Consider the following 10,770-nt stretch of genomic DNA (forward strand, 5'->3'; position numbering starts at 1 on the left):
AATAAAATGGACAACCTGGAAGAAATGGACAAATTCTTAGAAATGCACAACCTTCTGAGACTGAAACAGGAAGAAATAGAAAATATGAACAGACCAATCACAAGCACTGAAGTTGAAACTGTGATTAAAAGCCTTTCAACAAACAAAAGTCCAGGACCAGATGATTTCACAGGCGAACTCTATCAAACATTTAGAGAAGAGCTAACACCCATCCTTCTCAAACTCTTCCAAAATATAGCAGAGGGGGGAACACTCCCAAACTCATTCTACAAGGTCACCATCACTCTGATACCAAAACCAGACAAAGATGTCACAAAGAAAGAAAACTACAGGCCAATATCACTGATGAACATAGATGCAAAAATCCTCAACAAAATACTAGCAAACAGAATCCAACAGCACATTAAAAGGATCATAAACCATGATCAAGTGGGGTTTATCCCAGGAATGCAAGCATTCTTTAATATATGCAAATCAATCAACGTGATACACCATATTAACAAACTGAAGGAGAAAAACCATATGATCATCTCAATAGATGCAGAGAAAGCTTTTGACAAAATTCAACACCGATTTATGATAAAAACCCTGTAGAAAGTAGGCATAGAGGGAACTTTCCTCAACATAATAAAGGCTATATATGACAAACCCACAGCCAACATTGTCCTCAGTGGTAAAAAATTGAATCCATTTCCACTAAGATAAGGAACAAGACAAGGTTGCCTACTCTCACCACTATTATTCACCATAGTTTTGGAAGTTTTAGCCACAGCAATCAGAGAAGAAAAAGAAATAAAAGGAATCCAAATCAGAAAAGAAGAAGTAAAGCTGTCACTGTTTGCAGATGACATGACACTATACATAGAGAATCCTAAAGATGCCACCAGAAAACGACTAGAGCTAATCAATGAATTTGGGAAAGTTGCAGGATACAAAATTAATGCACAGAAATCTCTTGCATTCCTATCCACTAATGATGAAAAATCTGAAAGTGAAATTAAGAAAACAGTCCCATTGACCATTGCAACAAAAAGAATAAAATATCTAGGAATAAACCTACCTAAGGAGACAAAGACTTGTATGCAAAAAATTATGACACTGATGAAAGAAATTAAAGATAATACAAATAGATGGAGAGATATACCATGTTCTTGGATTGGAAGAATCAACATTGTGAAAATGGCTCTACTACCCAAAGCAATCTACAGATTCAATCCAATCCCTATCAAACTACCACTGGCATTTTTCACAGAACTAGAACAAAAAATTTCACAATTTGTATGGAAACACAAAAGACCCCAAATAGCCAAAGCAATCTTGAGAAAGAAAATAGAGCTGGAGGAATCAGGCTCCCAGACTTCTGACTATACTACAAAGTTACAGTAATCAAGACAGTATGGTACTGGCACAAAAACAGAAATATAGATGAATGGAACAGGAGAGAAAGCCCAGAGATAAACCCACGGACATATGGTCACCTTATCTTTGATAAAGGAGGCAAGGATATACAATGGAGAAAAGACAGCCTCTTCAATAAGTGGTGCTGGGAAAACTGGACAGCTACATGTAAAAGAATGAAATTAGAGCACTCCCTAGCACCATTCACAAAAATAAACTCAAAATGGATTAAAGACCTAAAAGTAAGGCAAGACACCATCAAACTCTTAGAGGAAAACATAGGAAGAACACTCTATGACATAAATCACAGCAAGATCCTTTTTGACCCACCTCCTAGAGAAATGGAAGTAAAAACAAAAATAAACAAATGGGACCTAATGAAACTTCAAAGCTCTTGCACAGCAAAGGAAACCATAAACAAGATGAAAAGACAACCCTCAGAATGGGAGAAAATATTTGCAAATGAAGCAACGGACAAAGGATTGATCTCCAAAATTAACAAGCAGCTCATGCAGCTCAATATCTAAAAAACAAACAACCCAATCCAAAAATGGGCAGAAGACCTAAATAGACATTTCTCCAAAGAAGATATACAGATTGCCAACAGACACATGAAAGAATGCTCAACATCATTAATCATTAGAGCAATGCAAATCAAAACTACAGTGAGATATCATCTCACACCAGTCAGAATGGCCATCATCAAAAAATCTACAAACAATAAATGATGGAGAGGGTGTGGAGAAAAAGGAACCCTCTTGCACTGTTGGTGGGAATGTAAATTGATACAGCCACTATGGAGAACAGTATGGGGGTTCCTTAAACAACTAAAAATAGAACTACCATATGACCCAGCAATCCCACTACTGGGCATATACCCTGAGAAAACCATAATTCAAAAAGGGACATGTACCAAAATGTTCATTGCAGCTCTATTTACAATAGCCAGATCATGGAAGCAACCTAAGTGTCCATCAACAGATGAATGGATAAAGAAGATGTGGCACATATATACAATGGAATATTACTCAGCCAGAAAAAGGAACGAAGCTGGGTTATTTGTAGTGAGGTGGATGGACCTAGAGACTGTCATACAGAGTGAAGTAAGTCAGAAAGAGAAAAACAAATACCATATGCTAACACATATATATGGAATCTAAAAAAAAAAAAAAAAGGTCATGAAGAACCTAGGGGCAAGATGGGAATAAAGATGCAGACCTACTAGAGAATGGACTTGAGGATATGGGGAGGGGGAAGGGTAAGCTGTGACAAAGTGAGAGAGTGGCATGGACATATATACACTACCAAACGTAAAATAGATAGCTAGTGGGAAGCAGCCGCATAGCACAGGGAGATCAGCTCGGTGCTTTGTGATCACCTAGAGGGGTGGGATAGGGAGGGTGGGAGGGAGGGAGACGCACGAGGGAAGAGATATGGGGACATATGTATATGTATAATTGATTCAATTTGTTATAAAGCAGAAACTAACACACCATTGTAAAGCAATTATACTCCAATAAAGATGTTAAAAAAAAGAAAAAGAAAAAATCCTCATATAGTTGGAGCTGTGCAGTTCAGACCTGCTTTGTTTAAGGGTGGGCTGTATTAAAGAACACCTGTAGGCTTTCTCCTGTTCATCTATCTTATGCCAGTTTAATTCTTAGGCCCAGGGCTTCCCTGGTGGCGCAGTGGTTGGGAGTCCGCCTGCCGATGCAGGGGACACGGGTTCGTGCCCCGGTCCGGGAGGATCCCACATGCCGCGGAGAGACTAGGCCCGTGAGCCATGGCCGCTGAGCCTGCGCGTCCGGAGCCTGTGCTCTGCAACGGGAGAGGCCACGACGGTGAGAGGCCCGTGTACCGCAAAAAAAAAAAAATAATAATAATAATTCTTAGGCCCAGCCACAGAACCTAAGAGGGCTGAAGGAAGCTTTTCCTCCCATATGCAGTTACCGTTGTCCTTCTTATGCCTTGTGGATGGTTACAAATATGGACGCCTTCCCTTCTCATTTTTTACCTCTACATATCATCATGTTAAATGTTAAATGTTCCCAAAGGGTTTGCTTTTGGAATTACTACATCTGGTTAAAAAAGAATTTTAAAAAGAGAATGAGAGAGAGAATAGGATATTACATATCCTGTGGAACAAAATGAAAAGGTACAGATGTGTCCCTAGGGTCCATTATGCATGACTCACCATGGCCAAGGTGACTCCCTCTCCATGGAGCTAAGTTGCTTCATCCCTCTGGTTGCTTTGTCATCCCGAGCTACAATCCTCCCTCCCCTAAATCCGTGTAAACCTCACTGAAATTATAGCTTTTTTAAAAAGCATTTGATTATTCCTTACTTTATCTTCGTATTGTTTGTATTTATATTCATCCATCCTGCATGCCTGACTAGACAATGAACTCCCTGAGGTGCTTCTAGAGCTTGGCATTCTCAGTGGCTACAGTGCTACCCTGCATTTATTCACATTTATCTAAATTTATATTGGATCTGGATGCACTGGCTGTTACATTAGGCCTGAGTCTGGGGCTAGTGAACAAGGCATCCTCCACTGTCCTGGAAGTTATAGTTTATTAAAGAAGAAGAAATCGGTCATTAAACCTGCAGGATATAAATTAAAAGAAATTTGCAGTGCTCTGTGTGTGCATATTACCAGGTGACCAAACGTAGGGAGGGTAGTTTGGGACTGTTTTGTGAGAAAGTGATACTTAAGCTGAGACCTCAAGGGTGAGCGGTAAGGGCTCAATAACTGATAATACCTCTTTAAAAACTAAACTACAGAACCAACTTTAAAGAGCAGATAAAAGGTCACAGGGGGATTTAGAGATTCAGCCAATTCAGTTATGGCAACTTCAACTTACATGAAGGACAATTAGTAAAAGAAATGGCATTTTATTTGATTCCCAACTTATTTAAAATCTTCTAGCCTCTCACCACTGCGGCTGCAGCCATGAGTATGCTCAGGCTTCAGAAGAGGCTTGCCTCCAGGTCCTCCTCTGTGGCAAAAAAAAGGTCTGGTTGGACCCCAATGAGACTAAGGAAATCACCAATGCCAACTCCCATCAGCACGTCCGGAAACTGATCAAAGATGGACTCATCATCCAGAAACCTGTGATGGTCCATTCCCAGGCTCGATGCCGGAAAAACACCTTGGCCCACAGGAAGGACAGGCATATGGACATAGGTAAGCAAAAGGGTACTGCCAGTGCTCGAATGCCCTAAAAGGTAACCTGGATGAGAGGATGAGAATTCTGTGCCCGCTGCTCAGAAGATACCGTGAATCTAAGAAAATTGACCACCACAGGTATCACAGCCTATACCTGAAAGTGAAGGGTAACGTGTTCAAAAACAAGCGGATTCTCATGGAACATATCCACAAGCTGAAGGCAGACAAGGCTTGCAAGAAGCTTCTGACGGACCAGGCTGAGGCCCGCAGGTCTAAGACCAAGGAAGCCCGCAAGGACCATGAAGACCGGCTCCAGGCCAAGAAGGAAGAAATCATCAAGACTCTGTGCAAGGAGGAAGAGACCAAGAAATAAAGTTCTCCCTCTCTTCTCTGTACATAGTGGCCTCGGCAATTAGATAGACCACTCATTCAATAAAAAACAAGCATTTATCTGCCTTAAAAAAAAAATCTTCTCAAGAAGAACAAAAGACAAATGGTTGGAGACCCTAGGGCTAACCTCACAGTTGGGCAGTTGGAACCAGGCTGGCCTGTGATGAAGATAACTAACCAGCTGATGGTTAAAAGATAGAACAGGTGATTCTTGGAGTCATCTGCTTTAAAACCAGTAGTTTTCACAATTTCCTTTGCTTTAGTAGCATTATATTCATGCCAAAGTGTTTGTGAATATTACATGAATTAATCAACATAAAAGCTCTTTGAGAAATCAAGGTCTCCAGGGATAGAAGGTACTTTTACTTATCACTTTCCTTTGTGTGCTACAACAGAGGAGGCTTTCCTTTTACAGAGAGTATTAAAGAACAATGATTAAGCATGTTCTTGGACACCATAAATGTATACAAATAAATGCCTACTAAAATTGTATGAAGGCTCATAAAGGTGTAAATAGGAGGAAGAAAAGGCATTTGCAGAATCTTTCCCTATACCTGTGAGATGCCCATCAGCACTGGTGGCAATGCTGTTCTCTTAATGCTTATCAAAAGTGCATGGAAGATTGCAGGGTGAGCTTATGGGCAGACACTAATAGATGAAATGATGTGATCTCCTCAATCACCAGTTTGCCTCTTACAAAATTTCTGCAGTTAAAAATTTTGACTCAAGAAGGACACAAACTGAGTGACTGCTAGCAGGTCACTGAGCACCCTATCTGTATATTTATATACAGATACATCTGGAAAGTAAGCTTTCCTAGGACTCAGTGAAAAGCACATCAGAGAATGTTGTCATTGCCTCATATTTTCTGAGCTGGTTATAAGACAGTGCTTATAAGGAACTTAAGAAAGGGAGAGCCTTGTTTTCAAATGAGATGGTATATGGAACTCTCATATAAAGATGCATAAAATTAAAGGTGATCTGATTGAAAGTGGCAATTAAAGCCAACATCTCTGCTTGGCCAGTATCTGTGATGATGTCCCGACTCTTAGAATCCCCTCCCAGCAAACCAGAACCTTCCTGGGATGGATAAACCCAGGTCAGTCTGTATCTTCCTGGAAGCCAGGGGATGTTGTAAAGCCTTGGGTTGCATGTCCATGGTCTATGCGGGATAAACTGAGAAAGTGCAGAAGGAAGTATTGTCTCAGGGGGCAAAACTGGAATAGTGGCTCCACCACAACTGTGCATCCAAATGGGTCAAAGCAGATAGATAACAGGATTGCTTTTCATGGGAAGTGAACAGTGCAAAGTGGGGCAAGTATACCCCCACTCAAACCAAAAAGCAAGGTTTTTAAATCTGGAGCAAAATTGAATTATAATTTACTGAGATTTACAAGGGTATTTGTATGTCCATGTTTTCTTGTTAGACATCTGCAATACCTTCATTTTGTATTTCAGTTTTTTATGTCATAATATTCCCAGACATAGGATATGTGTTCAGAATTTAATATAAGGACATAAAAATGTATCAGAATTTAAAATTAGATTTTGCAGCAACACTTATCCAATGACTATGAAAAACTCAACATGGAAAAATAAAAGATAAAATTTTCATGTGTTAGGAATTTATTTTTAATGAGAAGCATTTTCTGTCTACTCAAATGAAGTAGTATAAATCAGCTGACCATAAATTATGAATGCCGATATTTGAAACATGCAAGTGTAAACTTAGGCCACTTGAGTAGGTGCTATCCTTTCATTATGCAAAATAAAACATAATCACAGCAGGGTATTGCAATGTGGGGAAAAAATCACTAACAATCATTTTTGTCTCTGCCATTCTAATCAGTTTGGAAATAGGGAACCAAGTTGACAATATTTTATTCATTAAAATTTTCTGTCTATGGATGCCTCAGATGCTCATGACTCCCTCCCTGGAAATTAAAATTTTAGGGCAAAAAAGGAGAGTGTAGTCCTTTTCAGTTACTGTTTTGATATTTGTCATAAGCCTGGGTTCAGCTCTAGGTTTGATGTAACCATGTATATTATACTTTATCACCTGAACCTATTTGTTGTTTAACCCTGTGTTATGTAGCTATTCCATCCCATAGTCCAAAAGTGTGCTGTAGCTTGGAGATAGTGGAGGGGCACTTTATGGCTATGGGGATATTGCATCTCCCCAACTGCCCCCATCAAAAGGATGATGTGGTCAAGGCACTATTACAGGCATTTTTATATTTCAAAACCCAAGCCTCCCAGGAATCCATACAGACCCATCCTGGTAACATTTGACACATTCAGACGTGGCTTAACTGCTCTCTGGAGGGCCTTCTGAATTTCAGGATCAGCTGCCCCTCTAGCCTTGTCTCCAGAGTAAACCTACACGGTATAGATCTGAACCTAACCCTTGGAGACTGACCTGGTACCCAGATCAGCCAAGCCACAGTCTAAAGCAGAGCTGCCTAGCCGAGCCCACCCTGGAGCCACAGAACCACAGCCAATATGCAGATTTCAGAGCGTGAGAATAACAGCATGTTGCTATAAGCCACTCTGTTTTTGGAGGGGTTGTTTTCCAGCCTTATTGTGGCAATAACTGGTCAATGGAGAGCTTCAAAGCAGGTCTGAAGGAGAGAGCATCCAATTAAAAAGTACTTGGGTTCAAACATGTAGAAAATAGGTTGCAGTTAATCATTGAATAGGACTTCTGTCATCCCGACGGTGGTATTTAAAGCTAAAAAGGAATTCATCACAGGCATCTAACAGGACTTTGTTGCTCATAAAATATAGGCTCCAGATTTTCATAGAAAAGCCATAGATGAAGTAACTAATGAAATCCATACTTAGGATAAGATGCAAATCTAGCTCATTATGCTAGTCAGAGTTTGCATATTTTGTCTCTTTTAGAGGGAGAGGTTAATCCCAAGTCCTGGCAGGATTATTAACATCCTATGTTCTGCCTGGGTTATTATTCTTCCTGTTCAGTTGGTAGAAAATGTATGGCTTTCACTGCTACACAAAGACATTTTACCGGCGAAATGAGAAATCGCAGACTATGCGTTATGGACTAAAAGGAAAAGAAAAGACCAGAATCCTAGGTTGGTGCCCCATTTCTGCTGTTTCTAGGTTTGTGGCCTTGAATGAGGCACTCTATCCCTCTGCTCATTGTGCTTTTATGTCTAGGAGAGAAGTGATACCTTCGCCTACATCACAGTGCTGGTGTGAGAACCCATGTGATGATGTTATGAAGTTGCTGAGAGCCAGACATATGTCACTATGTGAAACTGATGTTAGGAGAAATGTATCATAACACAAGGGAACTGGCTTTGAAGTTATACAAACTTGGGTTCAGACTCCAACTCTGCCATTTCTTGGATGTGTGATCTTGAGAAGTTTATTTACCACCCTGAGCTTCAGGTTTTCCTGGAAAAGCAGGATTACAGCACCTGCTGTAGAGTCCTAAATGAGACAAGGAACGTGAAACATTTAGCATAACGCTTAGCATAGAGTAGGGGCTTACAAATATGGCAGATGGATTAACGACCAGACATTGTTTTCCTGGCACTTGTTGACGCAGTGGCAGCAGATACAGGCACTGAGCCTCTGCAGTCACACCGTCCTTAGAACCAGGGAGAAACTCCAGAAGTTGGCCCATTATTTTGGCTTTTGGTTGCAGAGTTACTGAGGATCCGTTCTCCTTTCCCTCACTTCTGCTACTGATGGTGGATGCTGCTTTTCCAGACTAGAGTTTGTATCTTCTCTCATGTCTCCTCCAATGGCTCATTCTATGGTGGTAACATCTGGATGAGACTGAGTCCAGGAAGATCAGCCTTGCCTCTCCCCTGACAACTGTCCTGGATCTAACCCTTCATAATTCATTACCCTACAATTTGGTATCTTAATCTGCCAAGACGTAGTGATGGTTGATTTTTGTTAAGGAAAACAAATCATCACTAACTCTGTACCATGTTTTCAGGTTGTAAGATAAAGAAAAAAAATCATGCTATTGATTGGTATATGAAAATAGGGAAAGCTCATACTCCACAAATACTGGAGGTCAGGGGATGCATGTTTCCCTGTTCTCTATCAATAAATATACATTTCCAGGAGGACTAGAGAATTTAAAAATTCACTTATAAATTCTAGCTACTTATTAAGCTAATGTGTTCATTTTCTAAAGGAGCTGGCAACCTGTTAAGTGTGAGGTAACCTTTAATTAGAACATTTAAAAATACTTAGTTTTAGTTTTAGTTTTAAACACCATTCCACTCTCATTGCAGAAAATTTAGAAAAAGGGAGGAAAATTGGAAGAAGAATCGAAAGACACACATAGTCCTCCCACCCACACATGACAACTCTTTACATTTTGCTGTATTTTCTTCCAGTCAGCTTTGCTGTGGACAGTTTTAACTAAATCATTTCCAAGTGAAATAGTTTTATACTCTTCTGATCAAAGGCTGGCTTTCAGTAAAGATAAGCCAGTGTCAAAAAGCTAGGCCTCTTTCAGAGTCACTGTGGTTATTCAGCATCTTTGACTTTGGGCTTTTCCAAGCCCCCAAAATCTGGGCTGGCTTCCCAAGGCATTTAGAAAGGTTGTTTAAAGCATGATGCCAACAAACATTTGCTGTCTTAAAAATTTGTGTCCAAATCTCAGCTATTTAGCTGAAAAATTAGCAGACAAATTTCAGCAAATTGAATTGTGTAGCGTGATTCTCAGTTCTGCTAAAAGGAGAATAATAAATTTCAATTGACAATAGCAGAGGTACCTTATTTGGATTTGTTTTTCTGAGTATCTTCCACTTGGGATTTACAAAATGTACACAAGCTCCGAAAAAGCTGCAATTTCCTGTCTATTAAGCCCCAAATGGAAAAATAACAAATACGATGAAAAACAGCAACCTATTTGACAGACTAATATATATTAATCCCATCGCCATGGTTGAGAGATGGAAAATTATTATTGAATAAGACTCTTTCATCAAACCAAATATTTCCTAATGTTCCAAAGTACATATCTGGCATCACTTCTGCTTTACACATCTGCTTCTGTCTTTGAACTCTGATATTAATCTGAAGGTTGCATGCAGCTGCACAGTTCCAAGATAATTAGTTTTTTCCATTATATATTACAATTAATAGGGTAGACTTCAAAAACATTCAGAACTTGGATTTGCATAAACTCTGGGCAGCTAGAAGATTTTTCCAAAATTCAAATCAATCTTGTGGAAAAACTTGTGCAGTTTCCCAGCAACTTCCTGGAATCTTTTACATTTCACCTCTCTCTGAATACTTTTAGCCATTTTCTCTGCATTTTTATACTTAATTGCTGTCAGGACTTTACAATCCTTCTTAGGATATTTCAGAGACAACCAACCTGAAGGAAGTGACACCTGCCCTGACAGGTATGGCAGCAAAGTGTTGGGTTGGCTTTTTATATTAAACATGGAGGATTTTATGTTGATGGCATTTTCTCCAGAGCTTCAGGAATTTGGAAATATCCATATAAAAGTGGCTTTATGGTTACCTCCCAACAAGAGATGAACCCTCACACCCCCAAGGATGTTGATGAAACAGTTCATGTCGTGTATTATAATTTCTTTCCATAGCCGGCAACCATCCATAGAGAGGGTTCCAGGGTCTCTTAAAGAGCAAAGACTCTAGATGTTCTTGTTTTATGTTTGGTGCTTTGTGTCCATTGAAAGACCAGGGTGGAGGTGAGGTGAAATCCTGACATCCTGAGTGGACAAGAGCTGGTCTGAGGATGAATAAGGTGTCCTAGGATGGAAGAATATTTTAAACAAATTGCAGTGTTCACT

General features: G+C 39.8%; 1 pseudogene across 1 annotated transcript; it reads left to right on the forward strand.

Moving 5' to 3' along the window:
- Positions 1 to 4,351: 4,351 nt before the first annotated feature.
- On the forward strand, positions 4,352 to 4,940 carry LOC307049890 (large ribosomal subunit protein eL19-like; annotated as a pseudogene). Its single transcript has one exon. The product of its transcript is annotated as a large ribosomal subunit protein eL19-like (transcript).
- Positions 4,941 to 10,770: the final 5,830 nt, after the last annotated feature.

The sequence above is a fragment of the Hyperoodon ampullatus genome (genome assembly GCF_949752795.1).
Source record: "Hyperoodon ampullatus genome assembly, chromosome: 3".
Classification (NCBI taxonomy): Eukaryota; Metazoa; Chordata; class Mammalia; order Artiodactyla; family Ziphiidae; genus Hyperoodon; species Hyperoodon ampullatus.